This window comes from Lepidochelys kempii, chromosome 17 (assembly GCF_965140285.1).
Source record: "Lepidochelys kempii isolate rLepKem1 chromosome 17, rLepKem1.hap1, whole genome shotgun sequence".
NCBI classification, from domain to species: domain Eukaryota; kingdom Metazoa; phylum Chordata; order Testudines; family Cheloniidae; genus Lepidochelys; species Lepidochelys kempii.
Window position 1 is genome coordinate 16588475 of NC_136396.1, and position 24053 is coordinate 16612527.

The following is a 24053-nucleotide window of genomic DNA, read 5'->3' on the forward strand; positions in this document are numbered from 1 at the left end:
TGTATATGTGAAATGGGGATGAGAAAACATCCTTTGTCTGCCTCGTCTATTTAGACTGGAAGTTCTTCAAGTCAAGCTCTGACTCGCACCCTGCATATGTACAGCACCTTGCACAGGGGGGCCCTGGATGCTATTCTAACATACTAGGGCATTGGTCCAAATATCCCAAAGCAGGTTTCGAAAAAGCTCCCTAAAATTACCCATATCTTGTCTGAATCTTAACCATTCAGAATTAATCTGTCGATAGCCAATCCTGCTCCACAACAGAAGTTTTGCTGTGGACGTCATCAGAAACAGGCTAGAACCCTGGCTGCTGGCAAGGAAGGCACGGAAATTTTTTCTCACTTAGTACTAAGCAAACGCATTACTGCAGAGCTCCAGAAGCACTATACTAAAAGGATACCAGCACTGTCAGGACGTGAGGAGAAGCACAATGTAAAGAGGCAGCTGGAGCTCATGGATTTATCACAAGACTGGGAACAATGACCTTCTGAGGTCTAGCCCTGGCTCTGACACTGAGTCACTCTAAGGCACTGGTCAAGTAACTCATCTGGTGTCAGCCCTCCACCCCGAAATCTGCCAACACAAGCTGGGTCAACAAGAGGGAGAATACGGGCAACACTCCAGAGGCTGCAGCAAGTGGACATAGAGAAGAAGGGCACAGGGGAGGGGAAAACACAAAAACAAGGAGAATTCCAAGGCTTTTTAGTCCTGAGTGCTTATAAATACACAAGACGCTCAGAGTAAGTTTCAGCAAGGAAGATGTCCACATGACATCAGCTTAGGGAACCAAGAAAGGAGGGAATTCATAGTGGTGGGGGGGAAAAAAACACCAGAGGTGAAATTTTGGTCCCATAAAAGTCAACAGCAAAGCTCTCATTGACGTCAGTGTGGCAGGGCTTTGGGGACCTGCACACCCCCATCAGACTCCCAAGCTTCCTTGGGTGAAATCCTCTCCCCATTGCAGTCCATGGGAGCCCAGAGTACTCCTCGCCTTGGAAAAGGCTATCAGGACAAGAGGATTGGGGATACCCAAAATCTGAAACCACTTCTGAAAAATGTTGACTTGTACCCGGACTGTGACAATGAGCAAGATCGCAGCAAGAGCCACAAATCTCGGATCGGCTCATCGACAGAACGGGGGAAAGCGACAAACTTCTCCGCCCGCCTCTCCCTGCAATCGGAGGTGTGACTGCAGCTTGGGGACAGGTGAGCCGTGTGAGCCGGTGGCCAGGGTTCCGGATGGGCCTGCCCCTGCATTGAAACATGGGCCACTGCATCTTCCCTGCTATTTTAACTGAACAAACTAGATTAAAGCCAGAGCAGATATGCCCACCTGAGCTGTGATCCCACCTCCGACTGCAGTGTAGATGTCCCCAGAGAGAGGCTGAGGGACACAGTCTTTCAGCATTTTAAACAGCAAAGAGCAGGTGTTGCTGCTGCTAAGAATTAGACTGGTGGCTTTTTGGAACTGGACCACCTGATTTTTAACCCTGCTTAGTGAAAAGTAGAGAGATCCTGAGAGGGGGAAAGAACCTTGCGAGTAAGAGTCCAGTACAGATTCCAAACCTAAGCCCAGCTTTGGGTATTTGCCATCCATGCAATCCAGACTTGAAATTTCTCTGCAGAGGGGACTGTGGGCATCTGGACCGCAGGGAAAAGAAAGAGGAGAGGGTTGAGTCATAGAATTTAGAGCTGGGAGAGTCCTATTAGGTCATCTAGTTCATCCTCCAAAGGCAGTGCAGGATTATTCTCATGGTATTTTTCCTCCTATTATTTTATCCAATCTAGTTTCAAGTGGGGCTTCCAGCACTTCTCTTGGAAGACCATGCCACATTCTAACAGTCCTCACTGTCATATTCAGCCTAAATGCTTCCTTTATTAATGCTGTTACCCTCGTTATACCCATTCTCTCCTGCACCCCACTCCACCCTGGTCTTATTTTTCATCTGCTTGAATTGCTGTTGCATTTGGGAGGCCTTTACGTTATGAATTGTAGCAGAAATGCTGTTTAAATCCATTCTCATGACCCAGGTTCACAGGGTGGGTAGGTGAAGGGAGAGATTTAACAATAATGTAAGACTGAAGAAAGAAGCCTCACAGTTTATCAGCCTCAGAGCAGAGGAAGTCTCATAATTCAGGGCTTTGCAGTTACAGCCAAGCTAATTATAGGAACTTTATCATTTATTCAATGAGTTCAGCCTGCTCATCTGTTTTGCAGATTATCTGTGAACAGACTTGGATGCATTCGTTCATTATTCGGAATGGTGAGAATACCGCGCAAGCATATTGCGGCCTATGCGTTTTTCCACTAACTATGTGCGTCAACTAAATCTTCAACTATTCAGTGTTCCTGGGGTGCAACTGGCCACATGAGTCACATTATATTGTTTCTACTCCCTGCTGGGACTAACTATTTTTAAAAAACAAAACAAAAACCGGAGAAGGGAAACCAAAGGGTTTCAAAATGATCACTCAAGCACTTCTGGCAGAAACCTCTGTGCAAAAGCATTTTGGGAGGATTTTACTTTCAAAACACTCAATCAATGCTCACAAGCAAACGAATACCAAGGAAATTCATGGTTTTCATTCTGACCAACAAATGTTAGCCTGCACACGGCTTCCACACTTAACATGAGCCATTAGAATGGGTAGAGGGGCAGTGAGGATGAGCTCAAGAGCTGAACCAGTGTTCCACACGCAATACATCATGGCCCAGATTTTTCGGAAAATGTTCAGCCCCCACAATGGGGGCCAGATTCTCAACAGAGCTCCTCTCCCATTAAAGCACCAAAATAAGTCCACCTAATTTTCAAGACATCAACATGATCAGCTCTTAAGAATCTGGCCAGGAGGGTCACAATGGGAGTTTGCTGAGTGCTGAGCACTTTTGAAAATCTGGTCTTTCTGGAGGCGCCTACGTGGGAATGGAGCTCTTTTGAAAATCTGTCTTTGATTATGGGCACTGAGCCCCTGAAGATCTGCCGCTCACTGGAAATGCCTCCCATATTCCTATTCCTTTTCCCCTTCCCACACGCGGTCGCATTTGCTCGGGTTACAGCGCTTCGCCTTTCAACGCAACCCCATGAAAATGAAGGAGACTGACTCCATCTTAAAACCCCAGCCTCCCTTTGGGGAGACGTTGGGCCTGCCAGCTTGGATTCTTCTGCTCTCATTTTTCCTCTTCTGAGATGATGCAGACTACAGGGATTTTCTAAATCTCAACTAAATTCTTCCCCAGTCCCTTCCGACTAAAATCAATGGCTCTGTGTGTTCCCACAGCCAAGAAAAAACATCCCAGGAATGCACGACATGAAAGTCCTTTTCTGACAGCAGAAATTTTATATTCTCTCTTTAGAGCCAGAGAGGAGAAGATGAATCTGCGTTACCTCAGCACACTCGCAGGCATAGAAAAAAGGGAAACAGCCGCCAGCTAAGTGCAGACACAGGCTCAGAAAACAGCTTTCTATAAAAGCAACGCACCCGAGTACATAACCCCGGACAGAATTGCTTCAGAAGAACCCTAGTTAATCATCAAAGCAGCATGCGTAAAGGAGGATGCAATGATGGATTTGCTATTACTCTGAACTCCTGTTACAGGAAGCGTTTGTTTAAGAGTGGTGAGCAAACGAGAGAGGGAAAGCAGGAGTGACAGAACAAATAAAAGGGCTGAGATGCAGAAGCCTTTGTCAGCTTTGTTGGCAGAGTCCTGCTGCAGGATCCCCTGCTGGTGAGCCACTCTGCTCTCCCCAATAAGCGTGGAGCCCTGCCCTCCATATCCAACGCCGCCCCAGCTTGGTATCCCATTGAAGGGAAGCACAAGGTGCAAAATTCAGATCCTGAATTCAACCTGTCCTCCCACCCCACCCCCCTTCAAATCAATGGGATATTCCAATCTCAGGTTTTGGTTCAGCTCATCAGTGTGAGACAGGGTCAGCCACAGAATACAGATCTCGGCTTGCAAGCAACTGTCACAGATGCACGTGGCATTTGGAAATAAAATACTCTCCAAAGCACTGGTGATACGTTCCATAAAACGTAAAGGCAAAATTTATAAGTGTGAACGCCTACTATTTAGAGTCCTAAATCCACCTTTAAGCAACTAAACAAAAGTAGCCTGATTTTTAAATCTTATGGCCATGCATGCCCACGTTTGCAGGATCAGGGCCCGAAAGCAAATATAGGTAAAGAAAAAGTAGCCAAAGTTACCATCTCAGCAGTATTGACAAGAAAAGAGACCAATCCCTGCCATGCAACATGCTGCCTAGGAATACAATGTGCTGTTTGAGAAGTGGTCTAAAACAGACATTATAAAATACTGACTCATGGGAGTAACCACAACTTCAAATGGGACTGCTTGTATAAGTAACCATTTGCAGGGTCAGATCCTTGCTCTCATTTTAAGCTCTTCCCAGCTAGAACAACCTTTAGAAACCCAATTGCTCGTGCTGTTGGAATAAGTGTAATATGCCAGCTTTCCACACACAAGTACAATGTACGGGGAATGCGGCCCTCTAAGGGGAAAGGCAAGGGGGTAAATAGCCTCTCATTCATTTTTAGGGCTTGCGTGACCTTGCAGCAACACATCTGAATTATGCTCAAAGGCTCTGGCACTTTTAACAATAAAGAGGCAGCTTGTGAAGCAAAACACACACACACACACTCTCTCTCTCTCTCCTCTGTTCACAGCTGCTTTGCTAAAGAAGTAACGTTGACTCCGGACCCAGTAATAGCAAATTCATTTTGTGCTTGTGCGATATATTCCATATATACTATGGCTAAAAGATAAATAAAATTCCAAATGCTGGCAGATCATCTGGGTGAACAACGTGTTGCAGGACATTCCCCAATTTAAAATCCCCTTACACATGTTTTTAAAAAGAAAGCTGAGATTCTCACTTAATAAAACTCCAGCTCCTGGAGTCATGTTAAGTAAAACACCAAATATTGCTAGACTTTAAATGAAATCAAGAGTTATCAACACCAGAAACTATGTGTAACCGTTGATAGTTGGTGGGGGGAGAAGGGGGCACAATTTAAAGGTTTTGTGGGATGCAGCGGGGTTCAGGGCAAAGCAGATAAATCCTGGCAGAAATCGGGGAGGGGGGGGGGGAGGGAGACATGACCCTGCATAACCCTCCCTGCCCCATGCGTCATCTCTGATCAACACCATCTCTGATTTTTGCCCTCTGCATTTTGCACTTGGTTCAGCTTGGCCTTTGAAAACAGTCAGTCTGTTTCACTTTCTAGTTCTCAGGCACTAGCCCAATCCCCTTGCAGCAAGTTTACAGCAATACAGAGGAAAAGTAAAATAAAAAACCTTTCCCATGTAATTTTTTGAAGTGACGCAAAAAAAAAATTAAACTTTGTTTTGCTAAACCATTGCAGATGGAAGGGGACTGAATTGAGAGGTGTGACTGGGTGGGGTGACCCCAGTGGTAGGAGGACTAACCCCTTGTGGCTCCAGTCCATGGGTTGGTGGTAGTGCAGGACTACTTTAATATCGAGTCATTTACTGAAGATCCCATTCCTTAAAATATACATGTAAGACCCAGAAGAGCCACAAGGGATACAAAAACGTCACAGCAGCTGCAGACAAGCTCCATGGGCTTTCAATTAGCTTGAAGAGGAGGAATAAAGGAAAAGTTTACAACTAAAATATTGGCTCTGTATTGAAGAGGATTATGGGGGATGAAAGAATCACGTGAGCGAACCTGTTTCATTACTTGGTGGTGTGCTCTCCTCTGCAGCTAGGAGTGCACCTGGCATTAACAACACAGCAAGCTACCTTGCTTCCCGATTGATGTGCTAATGGGTTCTTGGGAGAGACCCTACCAAGACAAGCAAGATTCTTTGTGCACATGTGTGGGTCGCAGTCTCTCAGCCAAAGGGGGGAGGGGGAAATCACAAAGCAAACATCTGAACTGAAGCACTTATTCCCAAAAGGATGGAAATAAGCTATGTTAAGTTCCAGTGTGGCATCCAATACTGCAAGGAGTATTGGGAGGGGGGAATAACTAAGTCTCAGTGCAAATTAATGGGACTTAGGATCCTAAGTTACCTAGGTGCTTTTGAAAGTTCTCCCCTTATGTTTCCAGAGGGACAGGCTCCTTGCTCCCAGTCATCTTTTCCATTTCTGAAAGCTGTTCCCCCACTTGGTTGGAAATAAGCTGAATTTGGTAATCTTCCAGGCGTGCTACAAAAGAGCTCTGTTTGATGCAGTTTTTGGAGAGGGCTAAGGGTATACTTCCTATAATGAAGGAGGGATGAAAAGGCATCTCTTTAGATAGCTAGATGGCTGAGTTCCTGCTGGAATGAGGACGTAATGCTGCTGGGACTTTATGGTATTAATACTCGTAGGGCACCTGAAGATTTAGGTAGGTTTCCTTCTTACTTTAAATCTAACTGAATAATGCCTGTGGACTGAATGTGTTTGGGATGTCTCAAAAGGATGGAAAAAATGGACGTAAATATTTAGGGCTTGGACTGCCCAGACGTAGGAGAGCTCTACACACAGACACCCTAACTTTGACCAGCTCTCACTGCTAGGGAAAGCCAGAGATTTATGAGGCTCTCGGTCACACCACTTATTAAATGTGTTCTGCAGAATTAATGACCTATATGAGCGATGTTATTTATTGCTAATTCTGCTATTACTCTATCATGTACCACTGATAGGACTTGACTTTTTTTTTTTTTTTTTTTTTAAAAGAATGTATCAGTGACAACTAAGTAATTTTTATTCTACTGTTCCCTTAAACTAAAATCTTATTGGGGTGGGAAGGGGAATCTTAATTTTTTTAAAACATGTGACTTAAGTTGGTTGAAATGTTTTAAACAATTTTGGGGTGAAAAATTACATTTATCTTCATAAACAGAATTTTTTTCATAGAATCACAGAAATGTAGGGCTGGAAGGGCCCTCAAGAGATCAGCTAGTCCCGCCCCCTGCGCTAAGGCAGGGCCAAGTACGCCTGAAGTCTCTGACAGGTGTTTGTTCAAACTGCTCTTAAAAATCTCCAATGATGGTGATTCCACAGCCTCCTTAGGTAACCAGGAAAAGGGGTGAGGAAAAAGGAGGGTGGGGGGAAGGAAACCAACATTTTTTTTGAAAATCATATATCTATGAAAGTGTTAATGACAAAAATTCAAAGTGAAAAAAATGGTTCCTTTTAACAACCATGAGGAATGAAAATTACTCCAATATTTTTTGAAATTTTGAAGTTTTTTGCTAATTTTTCTGCCCTTTTTTGACCAGCTCTACTTTTCGCTAATAAAGCAACTAAACAAGTTACTAGTATATCATTCATTTTATAAAAAAGTTAAGTCATATACTATGTTGTCTTTAAACCTAGTACAAATCTCCCACGGATGTTCTTTACACAGCTCCCAGACGTGTGCCAGATGCTTCAGAGGAATGCAAAGACCTGAGGTGAAATCTTATAGAACAGAATCCCCTAAGAACTAAGGACCTTTAGAAACCTCATCAGTTTCCTCTCCAAGTGTAAGGTGCATTTCTTTGTCCTTGCCTTTTTTAACATAAGCACACAGCAACATTTATATTATAAACCCAAGACATCCCACTGCACATTCTTCTCCTCCTGGGGAGAAGATGAGAGAACAAACATGTAACGGATGTCAGCCATGTTCCTTAATGCATGACTGGAAGGTGCTCGGATACTAAGGTGATGAGCATGGAATATGTATACAAAATAGAACATAATATCCTGACTCGATTAAGTCAATGGCAAAATTTGCATGGACTTCCAAAGGCAGCATGGATTAAATCCTTGCCCTGCCCCAAAGTCTTATGCTGATGCAACACAGTGAATGAGAGTCACTACAAGCGTGGCGTGAAACAGCACAGGCCTTATAATAAGAACGTGTGGCTCCCAGTTATGGTGCACAAACACATCTTGCCACCCACCCACAGAGTATAGGCCAACAGAGGGAAAAATTCTGCCCTCAGTTCATCACAGCACAGAGTTTAAAAAACAAAACAAAAAAACTCACTCTCCCTACATGCAGGGAATTGTCTTTGTTGCCATAGGAATCCTGCAAAGTTCAGAATATCCAAACTCGCCATACGTACCAAAGAGCAGGATTTGCCTCGAGAGTAAAGTAATTCTGAAGGCAAGGCTCAAACTGTCCAGGCCTTCGTGAGGGACAGGAAATGAAGCCAGTCAAAATAAAGAGGATGATTTGATAAAGCCAAATTGCGGCTTTGCCGATACCAAAGAAAAAAGCAGATGCTGAAAACAGAGAGCAGTTTTATCTTGCTGCAGATTTAATTCCATAAATTGTTCCATCTGATCCAACGTGGTCATGCATTCACCTTTTTGCTTCTCTAATAAAGTTTCTGACCGCTTGTCAGAGATAAAATAACTATTTCTAAAGCACCAGTTAGATTAGGATTAAATCCTCAAATTTAATCAATGCATGATGGAAGGGGGAAGAAAAGATATTCCTTCTTAATTAAGAAGGCCAGAATCACTCACCAAGAAAATATTTTCTGTGATAAATAGCTGAGAGAAAAGAGTGGCTCTGTGCTATAATCAAGTTTTTAAGGGAAGGGCACCATGGAGTGTTCACTGGACTACACAGTAGTTATCTGGCAAACATAAACTTCTCTCTTTCCCTGGTGAGGAGTCAAAAGTTTCTTGATATGGTCATAATGATTTGTTGCCCTCACACTGCTCTCGCCACATGCATGGAAGATGTTCATCTCTTAATATGTCTGACTTTAATCTCTTCTTTATCCAGGTTTTCTAATAATTAGTGCATAGTGCAATAGGAAATCCTAGATGTATCTTAATTTTTTGTTGTTTTTTTTATTAAATAATCAGTCTATGCATTTATATTGCACTAATCACTGTGCTGTCTAGGCATTCAATAAGCCACAGAGACATAAGAAAACACTATCAAAGGAAGAATCTGAGACTATTGCCTAATACGGTGTAATAAAAATACCCACAATACAGAAACTAAACCAAAGTAGAAAAAACACAGGCTAAGGAGACTCAGACACCTCATCATCAACCAACTGGGGAATAATTATGAGCCTGGGCCTTCAGTTAACAGATTCAAAATCTCTATGGCAGTCAACAGGGATGCGTACTCCCCATGCTGGCAACATGCTTATTGAAAACTGAAGGATCAGCCCCTTAGATATCAGTAATGTAAACAACACAAATGACTCTGTGCTAGTAGAAGGCCCAAACCATCCCCCATCAATGGGAAAAATTCAAGGGAAGGGCCTGGAAACTGCATGACCTCCAACTCCTTGGTATCCTCCCATGGATGGAGTGGGGTTCTTGTCTGTGGAGTGGGGCTGGGATTTTGCACCAACAGGCCACATGGCAAAGGGACTGAAAGCTCCCAGAGATGCCATGGGTCCTGCCATGCATCCATGTGGGGGGATAGGAGCAATGGTACAACCATGGCAGGCAGGCAAGGCATGTCCTACTGGTTTAATCAGTGTGGGACATCTTAGGCTTGATCCAGTGACTACTGAAATCAATGGAAAGATTTCCATAGACTTCAATGGTCAAGCCCAAGTTTTTCATTGGAAAAAAAAGGGGGGGGGGAATTGTTTCTTTACAAATTTTTGATGGAAAATACTTACCAATTATCACCCAGCCCTATTTAGAAAGAGTCGTGTAGGAGACAGAATAGTGGGTAAAGTCCCAGGGAGGCAGTTAAAGAGGTATGATAAATACAGTCCATCATACAGCTCTGCAACTTACCAAACATGGCATACCTTTTTAGATCTGACTCTTTCTGTAATTAAATACATGCCCTAACATACACCAGATGTACCGCATGGTGGAGTATATCCTCCAACAGAAACCATCACTTGGGGAATGTCCTGGCTTTTGACTGCTTCATTTAACACTGCATTAAAGTTGGTGCTCGTACTCACTCAGTTATTCGTCACACCTTGGGTTTATGCATGTGGCTTGATTTGGTCATGGTTAGTAGTCTAACCTCTGCCCTTGGTTTTGATTATGAAATGAAAACAAGACTAAGGTCTTTTTTTCTACCCACGCACTGTCCCACTTTGCAGAGAGGAACCGAAAGGCAGGTGCAACATACGGTATTGAATTCAGAAAGTTTGGGGGGGGGGGGAAATACACTTCTGTTTACCCAGGGGCAGCAAAGATTCACCTTAAAACAGCAGGCTACATTCTGACCCACTTGATACCCCACAGGCAGGTGCAAGACAAGGAAGTATTTAGCCCAGTGGGTTTATATTAAAGGTAGGATTGAAAGTCTTACTGCTGAAAGGTTTGATGCATCCAACTTCAAGATGGAGACTGAACAGCAAAGTGCCAACAGGCTCTTGTTTCTAAGAGAAGTTTAAGGAATTAAGTTGGATGTGTATGGAGAGAAAGGGGAGCAAGTGTAACCTGCCTCACCTACTCTCCCTTGCATACCTCTGGTAAATTCACCCTTGTGTGGGTCGAAACCTGGGAGTAGTTCCACTGAAGTCAAGGGGATTACTCACATAAGTAAGGTGAGCCAATCTTGCCCCTATGTCTACATGTATCATACTATCAAAGCAGAACAGTTTGGATGGCAGCATTTTGAACTCTCCTCACCACAAAGGAGCATCAGACTTTTTCCATTTCCTGTGGCTCCCAAAGGATCAAGTTTTCACTTGACAAATTGCCAGGCCACTGGGTAGAAACTAGGCACCTTTACTGTGCTCAGAATCCCTCACTGCACTGAATTCCAGAGAGTCTTTTGAAAGCACTTGAACCAATTACTGATGTATTTTTAACCTCCTATGCCTTGTCTCTCCAGGGAAAGGCCATTGCGTTCTAGCGGACACAGCGTGACCTAAGCATGATAGACAAGGACCATCCTGGTTAGCCGTGGAGTGAATCTTCACACCAGACCACCGTGTATGCTGTAGGTGCCACATTTGTTACAGGAATCCCATTAGAGGAACAGTGACCGGCTGAGACATAATTCTGAGCATGTCTGTCTTATATACGCAATGATACCCAACCCCCACCCCCACTCCCCTTGCCAAAAAAAAAAAGTGTCCCAATTTTTCACATTTGCTATCTGGTGACCCAACGCTGAATGCTAAATCAGATCAGTTAACACACGGGCATTCTCCCATGGAGGCAAGCTCTTCAAGTGGCCTTAACACAAGCAATGTAAGGAAACAACTAACTTGACTCACTGCCTGACCCCCAAAAGCAAAGAGCTGACCTAATGCAAGGGTTGAACCCAGAGCTCTAGGGAGAGGAAACGCTAGACCAGGGGGTTCCCAAACTGTGGGCTGCAGCTCTAACGTGCGCTGAGGCAGGCCCCAGTGGTTCACCGGAGTCACTGCCTTCTCCAGTCAAGTCAAACTGTTGGGTTTCAAAGATCCTGAAGTATTGCTTTGAGTGCCTGTTGCCAGGGATTTCTCTCGTTACAACTGGTTTACATTAAAATGAAAAGGAAGCATGGACATTATTTACAGTATTATGGTTTATATGTTCTAATCCTTAAAATTAATAATTTTCCTCAAGAAGGGTTAACAGTGGGTGCCTATTAGCAGCTGCACAGGTCGGCTTCAGGGAAAACAGTTTGAGACCCCCTGCCCTAGAGCATGGGTCTTGTGGCTGAAGAATGTATTGGCAGTAAGGACTATTGGGTTCTACTTTCACTTGAGCCAGTAACTTCGGCTTTCTGTGCCAGATGAAGAGTGAAAATAAGAGTACCAGTCTCATGGGGGGGAAAATGACATGAGGCTTAGTTCACGGATAGTTATGTGGTTTGAGATCACCAGATTGAAGGTGCTATGGAAGAGTGAAGTATCTATTATTACTGAGCCTTAAGCCACAGAGGAGGCCCTGTCACTGCTCTTGTTCTATTGCAGTCATTCTGCTCTCTGTCCGTCACTATTCTTGGGGCAGCTCGGCACTGACTGAGACCAGTTCCCAGAACCCCTCCTCCTCTTTGCTGATTCACCAGAGCACATTAAGTTTCCCACACAAAAAGCTGACCCACCCACCATGGTTCATGCTTCTCCGACTGCTGCTCTCTCTGGAGTCTCTAGACGAGTTCTGTGATTTCCCCAGACCACAGTTAACACAGACTCATTTATGTAATTCCCACCACCCATAGCGGTGGAAACAAGGCGGCCAGGAACTTAAACAATGTTTGTTTTTTGGCCAGTGTGCATTAGTCACATATAGTTTCCTGCTTAAGCCTACGGAGCACCAGAACAAAGGCCTCTTCGGAAGAAAAGCTCCGGATGACTCAGGGGCTTGGAGATGGAAGAAGGGCATTCCCCCTACAAGTCACCAGTTCAAATCCTGCCCAAGTCAGCAGCTGGCAAGTTTCAATTACTGCTACGAAGTGACTTATTACAACTAACATGTAATCATACCATCATTGTTACACTGCCCTCCCTCCTGCCAGCTTCTTTGTTCCACCCACCTCTTACCATTTGACTTTTAGATTGTAAGCTCTTGGGGCACGGGCTGACTTTGCTCTGCATTTGTACAGTGACTGCCATAAAGAAGCCTCAAGCAGAGTGGGGCCTCTAGGTGCTAATGCAACAGAGCCACAACAATCTCATCAGATGGGTGCGCAGAGGCTTATGCAACACAAGGTAGAGGTCACAGGCTAGTTCCGAGCAGATGGGTATCCACAGTGCAGAAATCACTGTTCTGCACGGCAGTTGGATAGCAAAGTAGGCAAGGAAAGTGAACTACTCCCTCGCTCCGCTCTCTTTGCATCAGGGCTCAGATACAGCTGGCTGGGTGGGATGGGGGGAGGCTTGCACTGCATGGGGTGTACACATCCCAGGACAGGGCTATCAATCCGGCATCTTTCACCAGCACAGGATTCTTTTGCAAGAGCAGCTTTGCCGCACAGCCTGGTTTTAATCATACTTCTAATCTTACGGTTTCTACAAGCCACTGCGCTATTGGAAAGCATTCATATATTGGACTGTGGGTTCACGAAAACGGCCAAACTAAGGGCTGCCATGAAGCTCCAAGGCGAGCAAATCCGCCAATAAGCGCAAGACCCACCAAGGTAGAGGAGGAACTTTGTCACATCACGTATGAAGTTTCATTTTCATAGGGGAAAGTTGTGCTTGCTGATGCTTCAAAGGCCTCAAGACTAAAAATCTCAAGCACCATTTATGGGGATGCCTTTACAGAAGGCTTCTCCTATAGAACAGAATTTAGCAAGTTCAAAAAGCTTTTGCGCAGATCCCAACGAAACCTGGAAAAAAATTCCATAATATTCTGTGCTGTCCTGTTGAACTTACGCATAGACTTTCCCAAGGCTGAGCACGATGTTCAGTACAAGTTTGGCTGACAGATAGCTGATTAACGGGCAGTCCCATGAAGAGGCCGTTCTGGTCACATAGGATAGTGCTATTCATCTATATTCATTCTAGTTCCAATAGCTTAATGACTTTGCCACTTTAACCAGATGATGTATTAACTGGTGCATCACATGTATTTGTATGACCTATAATATTTCCATGCCCTGCTCCAAATATGGAACCACCTGCTTTTCTCGTCTAGATACAGAGATTCTCAGTGCCAAAGATCAGTATTTTCCCTAAAATAAATAAAAAACAAACGCAAAGGAACTACCAGGAGGGATTTGATTTAAATCAAATGCATTTAAATCACGATTTAAATCACTAGTCAGGAAGACTCGATTTAATCATGGTTTTTATATATATAAGTACATTCTTGTTGGTTGTTATAACCTTAATACATGTTTTTCACAACTCAGAAATAGATGTAAGTTTCATTTTTAGAAGGTACACACTGTACATTTTTAAGTGATTTATTTTAAAAACTTTTCAGTTAGTTTTACAACTATATCAGAAAATGAATGATTGTTTGGTTATTTCATTTACCAAAGGTAATTGAAGCAGATATTTATGAAGTCACTGGGAGGTGAACTATCTCCAATTCAACAGGTTAATCATTAATATTTGGAGGATTTTCTTGCCCTGCTGGATTAGGAGGAGAACATCACCAGACAGACATTTAAATTGTTTTACTTAACTAAAACAACAACGTTAAGTATTCTGGATTTTTTTCTTCAACAGCAAACATATAATATTTGAACAAAACAAGCATATGAATTTTTTTAATGTATTTAAACGTTCAAGTTTTTTTTTAAATCAGGTTTGTTTTTGTTTGTTTTTAACTAAAATAGTTAAATGAAATATTTTAAAAACAAAAAACAAAAATTAAAATAGACTACGTCAGCCAGGTCAACATGAGAAACTTTAAATATTGGCTTCTGCAGCTAACTCAGTCGTCTTCACCTTCATTTTCCTGTTTGTTCATAATCTGGAAAAGAAAAACAAGCTTTCCTGCTTTTTCAGGTCCCAAACGATTTCTCTTTTTGGAATGAATTAGTCCAAAGAAAGAAAATATTCTTTCTACACCAACAGAAGAAGCTACTGCTCTTAAAAGTGAGATTATCACTTCAACAATCTGAATCCAAGTGCTCAAGTGACTTCCACCAGTTCACTGGTGTGACTTGCTTTAAAACATCATCAGCAAACATACATTTCTTGAATGGTTCTTATTCCCAAGATAGGTATATTTTACAGCCTGCTGCCATTATAGGTTTTCCCTTCTAGTGAGAGAATGGTATGGTAGATCTCAAAACAACGAAGGCTACACTCAGAAAGACCTCAAGACTTCTGGAATATGCTGCTCAAACAGTTTCACTTTTGTTTCTGCTGCCTGACCCTCCCTTCCTACATTTATCTCCAGACTTCTTCTCCTTGTCCAGATCTACTCCTCCCCCAATAATCTTCTATTCATTGAACTTTTTGAAACTTTGCACTTTTAGAGAGAGGTAAAGGATTGACTCTGTGTACACAAATTTGCAGAGGGACAATAGGGTTGAGGTCTGTTATTTCTCACCACTAGATATTATTTATTTATTTAAAAACATTTTTGCTGTTAACAAGCATGTTATCTCTGGATACACAAATCCACAGTTTGAGAACTGCAAAACTAAGCATCTCGGATGGTACCTTCTAGCCTGAGCACTGAGTCCCATTGGGCAGAGAGAAAGATTAACTTAAATCTATACAGGAGCCCCTGGAACTCCATAAAATTGGGTCCCTAATCCATGAACTATTAGAACTCATTTACAAAACTTTTCTTAAACATTACATGAATATATTGTCCCACACTATAGAATTAGAATTTATAATCCCTATTCCATGATGAGATATCTTTGAGCTATAATGTATCTATCTTGAAATAGGTTTTTTCCTCAAAAAGCATTTTATTAAAAAAATTCAATTAAAAAAATCTGATTTTATTGATTTTTTTAAAAAAATCATTGATTTTTATCCACCTTGGAAACTACCCAAGTATAGCGGTTTTAACTCACAATCCTCACCATTCATCCACTTTTAAATGGTTGTATTTGGTTTCACCCCAGAACCCTTTGCACTGGTTCCCCATGATGCTTCAAACCACACCACAAGTGCCGCAGCACTTCAAAAAAGCAACGTTAGATTTGGTGCCACGCTTAGTGTGAGGCTCCGGTCACAAAGGAGAGGATAGCCAGGGACTGAGCAAACGTGCATTAGCAGAAGTCAAGGCAGGGAAGAAAGGAAGGACAGAAATTTTCCTTGTGACACACGGGTTGAGACACCATTTTATTTCTGCCATGTTTTCCCCCAGTAAATCTCCATTCAAGGCGGGACTGCTGTGATGGCCGCTAAGTAAAATATCCTAGTTCTAGTCAAGGATGTCCTTATTTTATCCAAGGGCAAACTGAGGCCCAGGGAGGTGAAGTGACTTGTTCAATGTCCCACACTGACCGACCCTACCCACCAAGCTGGAGCAGTAATTCTGTTAGCTATACACTAAACAGAAGTGATAGAACTAAGCTAAGTGGAAGCTCTATTGAACTGCTATAGTAGAGATAAACAGAAGCTATGTAACTAAGAAGCAGACTATAGTCTCGGGGCAGCATCTATGCAGAGATGTGACCACATGCATTAAACCAGTGTTTTACAAACACAAAATACTCGATATTCAAAACGAAGCTGAAGAAAAATCTGTTCAGTACATTTTCCATGACACAATTGCCTCGTAAACTGTTCCAATAGAGGCCTCCTTTTCTGGGGTACTTACACATTCAGAAGCACTTCACCATCCAGGAGACACGCTCACAAGTCATGAATGGAAATGGGAGCACTCCCAAATGATGGGAAAGTCTGGGTTGTTTCTAGAGGCAGCTGCTTTTCGCGCCTGCCAGGCTCAAAGAATTATTGAAAACTTTCCAACACTAATTGGCGAACACAAAAGTCTTCAGAACCTGATGCAACAAACAAGGGGGTCAGCAGAAAAAGCAGATTGCCCAGAGAAAGGCATTGTCAGTAATTGTGCCAAAACCTGGGGCAACGTTTGGGCCTGTTGGTTTTACAGGGGCTGTATTGGGAGGGAAGTTACACTTGCCCATCAACCCTGGCACGGGTAGGAAGTGGCATGAAGGGGCTGATGAGCTAAAATGAATTTAAACAGACTGGAAAAAAAAAATCAAAGGGAAACCCCAAGTAACATGTACATAGCTTCTTACTGTAATCCAGGTACAATACAAATGTTTAACGAAGCCTTCCCTGCAACACTGTGAAATGTTAATACAATAAATAATTATTATTATTAATTTAGACTAAGGTCTTGGGGTCAGGTAATATGGTTTTATGTGTATTATGCATTTAAAGGTACTATGGGTGTGAGTTTCAAATGTGCCTGATGGAGCTGCAATACCATTTAACTCTTCTAGAGCACTTTTTGTCCATAGGTCATAAGTGCTTTATAAAGGAACTATCATTATCCTCCTTTACAGATGGGAAAACTGAGGCACAGAGAGGGGCACTGACTGCCACAAGGTCACCCAACAGACCAGTGGCAGAGGTGAAAATAGAACACTGGAATCCTGAATCCCCGTCTTGTGCTCTGCCTCATAAGGTCACGCTACCTCACGCTACCTTTAAGAGTCAATGGAAGTTAGGTGCCCTAATTCTTTTGGATGCTTTTGAAAAAAAATCTTACTCTGTTTGAGTAATGGATAAATAAGTCCATTTTTCAGATGGGAAAACTGAGGTACACAGGTTAAGTGACTTGTTCTAGGCCACTGTGAGAATCAGTGCCGGAGTTCAGATAGTTCTCCCAAAATAAAGTAACAAATTTAAGCCATGTCAATGTCTCACATCTCTTTTGTGCCTTAATATGGGTCATTCCTTCCTGGGAGGCAGCCTGGGTCCAGGGGATAGGGCACTCGAGTGGGACCCAGGAGAGCTGAGTTTTATTCCTGGCTCTGCTACATAACTTTGAGCAAGTCACTTCACTTCACGCCTCTTTTATGATTTTAATTATTTATTATTTTACAGCAGCTAACTGCACAAGAGACTTAATTACTACTGTAATAGAAATAATAAAACATCCATAGAGAAGCACTCTAAGTTGTGAGCCCAGACAGTCTCCACCCACCCAAACTGATATAGTATTTGAAGTCATCAAGCTGGAGTTAACAATGTTAAGCCACACGATTGCAATTTGACAGTCCTTGGTTGCATTTATTTAAATGTGTTCCTTTCACTTCTGCTGTAACTGAGCCAACTCTGGCTATTTTCTGGATCAGATTTTGTTTTTCCTTTTAGAAAGTAGCTAATAAAAATATTGTTCCTTTAGGACTTGTTCCAAGGCAATAGGGCTGATGCAAAAGTGTTGTAATTTTTATTGGCTTTTTAACAAAAACAAAAAACTATTTTTTAAAGACAAAACGAGAGATGAGTGCTGGTATAAAGTGTGACTCCAAGAGTCATGTGGAATGAAGTCATCTCTCCACTGAGGGAAGCACTGTGCTAGAACATGAAAACCAGAAGCTGAAAAGGACCATAAACTAAGTGAAATTGACCTGGGTAGTTTTATCATTCCAGCAAAATATAAAGAAACTGCATGAGGCCCCCATCTAAGGAGCAGGTGTAACTGTGTTAAAAGTGTGTCTGCGCTGTTGAAACGGACTCTGTACATGGTAGAGTTCTGTGTTTGTTTCTTAATCTACTACCACCCATGTTCAGTTTACAAGTAAAAAGATGTTTTTTCCCCAACTGCTAGCTCTGGAGAATCAACCAATGATCTGAGAGCTGAAATGGTTTTTTTTTTGTTGTTTTTGTTTTTTTACAGCTCAGGCATCACTGTCAGCAATAAATATTCTGCAACAGAAATGCATGTTAGGAGAGAAAGGATGATTCTGTGGCTAAGGCACTAATATAGGACTCAGGAGGTCTGGGTTCAGTTCCTGGATCTGCTGCAGACTTCTTGTGCAATCTTGGGCAAATCACTTAATTTCTGTTTCACCCACCCTTTGCCAGTCTTATCCAATTAGACCATAGAGATCTCTGGGATAGCATCTCTCACTATTAATTTGTGCAGTGATTAGCATAACGTGGCCCCAGTCTCCAGGCATTGTTGGGGAATTACGGTAATAAAGCAGTTAGCAATCCTGGAGATGATGAGGGAGTTAGAATAGAATCCAGACCACTCTCTCTAAACTGTGTTGGCTCTGCAGGGCTAAGAGGAGTAAACAGTAATAAAAAATTACTTTTGTCACTAAAGTTAGCAGAGACAGTTCTGAACACAAATAGGGAGCAGATGTGTTGGTGAAGAAGGAGCTAGGTTTTTATATCATAGGCCCACACTAACAGTGACCCACAAAGTTTTCTATTTAAAAGTGGGCTTGAGTCTTTGTTTATAATGTATAAAGAAGGCCTCAAAGAGGTTTTTTCCCATGCTTGTTCTTTTTTAACCTTACAAATACTAGAAATGTCAACTCTAGTCTTCTCTCGTTTTGCTAGAAGAACTACGACTTGTCTCAGACCATGTGTATTGTGAGTTCTCACACCTCAACTGAAACGATACAAAAAGAAAAGGAGTACTTGTGGCACCTTAGAGACTTACCAATTTATTTGAGCATAAGCTTTCTTGAGCTACAGCTGAGCTGTAGCTCACAAAAGCTTATGCTCAAATAAACTGGTTAGTCTCTAAGGTGCCACAAGTACTCCTTTTCTTTTTGCGAATACAGACTGACACGGCTGCTACTCTGAAACCTGAAACGATACAGGAGCTGAAAGCTTCCAAGACATCTTTTCTTCAAAATGTTAGTTAATGAATGAAGCTACATAGGCATTAACACACAAAGTTTTGTCTAACTTGAATTCCCTTCCTCACCCAACAGCTCAGCTTTCACTCTCTCGAATCATGCAATCTCATCATTTCACTGTCTAAGCAGGGACTATCTCTTCTGAGTTTGTGTAGTGCTACCTGGTACAATGGGGCCCCAATCCTGGCTGGTGTCTTTGGGAGCTACAGTACTACTGTCAACCACAGAGTCCTCTAGGACAAACAAGACCTGAGTTTCTAATGTAAAAAACAAGTGCGGGGGTCAGGAGAAGAAATAAAAGCCACAGACTCACAGGCCATCTTTATAAAACTCATAAAGCAGTAAAAAAAGTGCATGAGTCCATTTATCTCTCTCTCCCTACCAGGAACCGCCACTGACTTCAACAGGAGCTCTGGGTGGTCAGCACCTTTGAAACAAATCAGATCATAGAGGGTTTACATAAATACTTTTTATCTGACCATTGTGAATGAGGCCAAACCAAGTTCTAACAACTAGGTGAACAAGAACAAGCCATGTTCTAGCCTAGCTCTCTCTGCCTGGGCTCACACATTGCTTTAATATGTAAGTAGTCCACAGAGGACCACTGCCAGGCGGCATAGGTTAGAATAGTGGTTCTCAACCAGAGGTACGTGTGCTCCTGGGGGTATGCAGAGGTGTTCAAGGGAGTACATCAACTCATCTAAATATTTGCCTAGTTTTACAACAGGCTACATAAAGCACTAGCGAAATCAGTACAAACTAAAATGTCATACAGACAATGACTAGTTTGTACTGCTCTATGTAGTATCCACTGACAATGTAAGTACAATATTTATGTTCCAATTGATTTATTTTATAATTATATGGTAAAAAGGAGAAAGTCAGCAATTTTCAGTAATAGTGAGCTGTGACACTTCTGTATTTTTATCTCTGATTTTGTAAGCAAGTAGTTTTTAAGTGAGGTGAAATTTGGGGATAGGCAAGATAAATCAGACTCCTAAAAGGGGTACAATAGTCTGGAAAGCTTGAGCGCCACTGGGTTAGTACAGCCCCCCAGCCCAGAGACAGCACAGAGCTGAGCAGAATATAAGGGAGCCACAATTGAATCTTGGCCTCAGCAGATAATCCAGGCCGTGATTTTGATCACAACAGTGTCCCTTTGAATAGGCAGGTTTACACTAGTTCCGAAACATCAGCCCTCAGCCTTTTAAGATCATAACTCAACCTTTCACACAACGCATCATTGACATTCTTATAATGGCTTTTGCTCACATTTTAACCTGTGGCTTGTCTCCGCACTGCTTGTTTGAAGTTCTGCACTCTTAGTGATTTCTGGCAGGGCCAGTGACATTGGTTGGGGAGAGCATGGCAGTCTGACTGCAGACCTGCTCCTCGCTGGACCCGGCCCATAGAAATGGATTACATTCAAGCATCTTAACAGCAGGCAGCGATTGTTTTAAACTGCCCAATAATGAACCCAAGTTTAAGACCAGGGCAGGCAGCTCCTCCCCAGCAATACCAGGGCCAGGCTGAAGCGTGCTGATTAGAAGGGGCTCTTCATGAGCGCAGCTGGATAGAGGAATGTCGCTTAGCAGCAAAGAGAGCAAAAGCTAAGACAGGTACCGCAAATCTAAAAACCCCTTAAAATGCAAGTCATCCCCAAGAAACCCCTCCTTTCCCACAATGCAGGCTGGGCTGATGAAACTTGACACTCATCCCAGCAGGAATAATTTCTGAGCTGGGGTTCACAGGCCTGCGGGACTGACAATCAGCAGACCAGCAAACAGCGCTTAGCACTGACATAGTGCTTTGTCTTCAAGCCATTTCCAAACACATCTCTGACCAGCCTGCCTAGATACCTAAAGATAACGGGTGGGCGCCTCTACCTTTGGCTCGCTCATGTTTATGGGGCCTGTCCAGATGCACCGCTCGCCCCTTCCTATGTTTGGAATGGAAGCTGCAAGGGGCAGGGACCTGGTCTTTATGCTGTATTATTTAGCCTAAGTACCACATACTCCTGCAGCACTACAGAAATATGAACAATACGTTCCAGTCTGCCCTTGTTTAGAATGGCATTTCCCAGCTACAGACAAGAAGAAAACAGATCCTATAGCACGTCAATGCCAACCTCTAAATGATGAGACAACCAGAAATCAGCAGGAATGCCCAGCCCAGCAGCCAAAGAGTGCCACGCAATCAAACAGCCAGCACACAAAAGGAAAACCCAGTTCCTGTTTGAAACCAGAACTTGATCTGAGTTAAGCAGTAGATGACAACGGCCAATGTCCTTCCCATCTCTCTGGTTTCAGGTCCCCATTTGTTCCCTCTGCTTGGAATTAAGGAGAGGATGCCATTCAATGAGCATGTGTGTATCCTTCCTGTCAAACCTACACCCATGCGTGGAGGTTACAATCCAAACCAAGCCAGGATTGCAGTGTTGACTGTGTTCAGGTGGGTGTGTTCCAGGGAGAGAGGGGGCTAGGGATGGAGTGCACATCTCAAAACAAAAATCTCGTCTAACAGTCTCTCCCCGCCACACAGCCTTCCACGTTTAATTGCTGCCAAGCCAAAAGGGACTGCTGCAGGCAGCAGCATCCCTAGCACAAAACCCAGCCTACCATAAGGACTATGCCCTTTTCTTTCCCCAGCCCAAGGACAATGCTTTGCCATGAACAATCCTGTAGAAAGGAGATGCAATGCCAGACTTCAGCGTCCCACCCCCACACCACCCCTGGCATTTTCCAACAGGGAGCCGCACCAGCTTCATTCATTCCCCCACCCCTTCTTTGTTGCTGGCTCAAAATTCATAGATTCCAAGGCCAGAAGGTCCATTGTGGTCATCTGGTCTGAGCCCCTGGATAACACAGGCCAGAGAACTGCCCCCCAAATAATTCCTAGAGCAGCATGGGCTTGCATGATGAGCCCCCCGCATCTCGTTTGTTGCTGTGTTCTCCACCCTCCCTCAACCCAGGCCCTTCTTACCTTCTTCCTTAGCATCCAGCTTGCAGGGGGGCTGTGGAGGAGCCCTCCAGGCGGTTTGCACGCCCCTCTTGTCCCCAGCCCTAGCCGGAGGCTGCAGCCCTCTGGAATACAGCCTGCCACTCCCTCAGGCTAACACTAGCTGCATCCAAGCAGGCAGGCGAGGGAGAGAAACCGGAGCAGGAGGGAATTGACGACAGCGATGCAGCCAGAGCTGGAGGATGCTGCTGCCAGGCGAGCCCAGGGACTGTCCAGAGGAGTCTCCTCCCTCCCCCTAGCAGGCCATGGGGAGGGGAACAGGCACTGCAGTCACGGGGGCTGGCTCGGCTGCCTAGCAAGGTGATTGCTCTTGCTGAAGAGGCTCAGTCAATGTGCCTCTAACGCTGGGCTCTGCGAATCCCCCTTCCCCGCCTGCTTGGAACAAAAGGGGAAGGAGCAGGGGAGGGAGGGGCATTCCAGCTGTTTTTGTCAGAGCTGCACACAAACCTTAATCTCCCCGTTTCCCAGGCCTGAGCCCAGCCACAAAAGCAAGCGGGAGGCTGGAAAATGTAGATCCCCATACAATGCTTGCAGGCAGCTGAGGAGGGAGTCTCCACAGGGCAATTTCAATGAGGGCTTTGTTTAAAGTGCCCTATGTGTTTTTAAGGGAACGAGGGATAGAGGCCAAGATACAGCACTGGGAATCAGAAGACCTGGGTAAGGATTCTATTCCTAGCTTGGCTACCGGTGCACTGAGGGGCCTTGGGCAAATCACTTCTCCGGTGCTCAGTTTCCCCAACTATCAATAAAGACCAGGGCAATCCTTACAGGTGTGTTGCAAGGCTGAATGCACCAGTACCTAAGAGGCACTCTGAGATTCCCCAATGCAAGGTGCTTTTTGTACAATTATTAATTACCATGCAGGACAGATGCACTGTAAAAAATCCCCCATCGTAACAGGGAGTCATTTTTAAAACTGCCTTGTAGGCCCAGCAGCTGTACTGAGCCACATGGATTCACAGGGGGCTCTGTGTTTTGTTTTAAAGGCTTTGCTCTGGGCTACTTTATGCTTCTTGAGTTTCAGGTTCAAATACTCCCCCCCCCCCAAAAAATAATCAAACTGAAAGTCAGTCAAAGTCATCCAATTTCACAGTCTCCCCCGCAAAAATAATAAGTAGCCCCAGACCCACTTGAAAGGCCACCCAGCCTCACCTAAAGGTTCACAGCCCTCTGTCACAAATTCCCCCAAACTCTCCTGGCTTCACCAAGCTCTGGTGAATACACCTTAAAATACTTTTTTCCTCCCTACCCCTAAAAAGGGGATGGGGTGGGGAGAAAATTTCCCCTCCCACTCAACAGAAATGCTTGGTTCTTCTAAGAGACCCATCATTCAAGGACATTCAAGTAGCCCCCTTTCCTCATCATTTCGGTTTTGTTCCAGGTAACTCAAGGGAGGGTTATTCTAAACTACATTGAACTTTCTGGGTATTTTTAAAGTTATGATGACTATTATTATGTATTTGTGTAAAGGAGAGGGAGGAAGCAGAAAATACCTTGTGGCTTGAAAAAGACAGTCTGACTCTGGAGAACTTAACTAGAGTGTTTCTAGGGAGCCCAGTAAAAAGGTATCACCTGCAGCTTGTGATTCAATCCTTAGTTTAAAAGCCAGGAATGTTGGGAAGAGGTAATGTCCACCCAAGTTTGGTAAGAGATGTGCCTTTAGCTATGCTATCACCATGCCGATGCCCTCAGATCTGTAAGCAGGCACAGCTAAGCTTAATCACTGCTTGGATGGCAAAACCTGCAAGGAAGAGGTAGGTGCTGCAGGATGGCACTCTGCCCTCCGAGTCCCCAGAAAGTAGTGCCTTTGCAGGTGTGGGGCATCTCTGTGCTGCCAGAGGTGTGCTCTTTTGGATGAGA

General features: G+C 43.7%; 1 protein-coding gene across 2 annotated transcripts in view; it reads right to left on the reverse strand.

The window, feature by feature from the left end:
- CLIP2 (CAP-Gly domain containing linker protein 2) overlaps positions 1–22566 on the reverse strand; it is a 122300-nt gene extending 99734 nt beyond the window's left edge. For both annotated transcript variants that reach the window (XM_073315254.2, XM_073315253.2), the window contains exon 1: positions 22158–22566. The gene's annotated coding sequence lies outside the window, so the exon portion shown is untranslated. The remainder of the gene's footprint in view (positions 1–22157) is intronic.
- Between the last annotated feature and the right edge of the window lie 1487 nt (positions 22567–24053).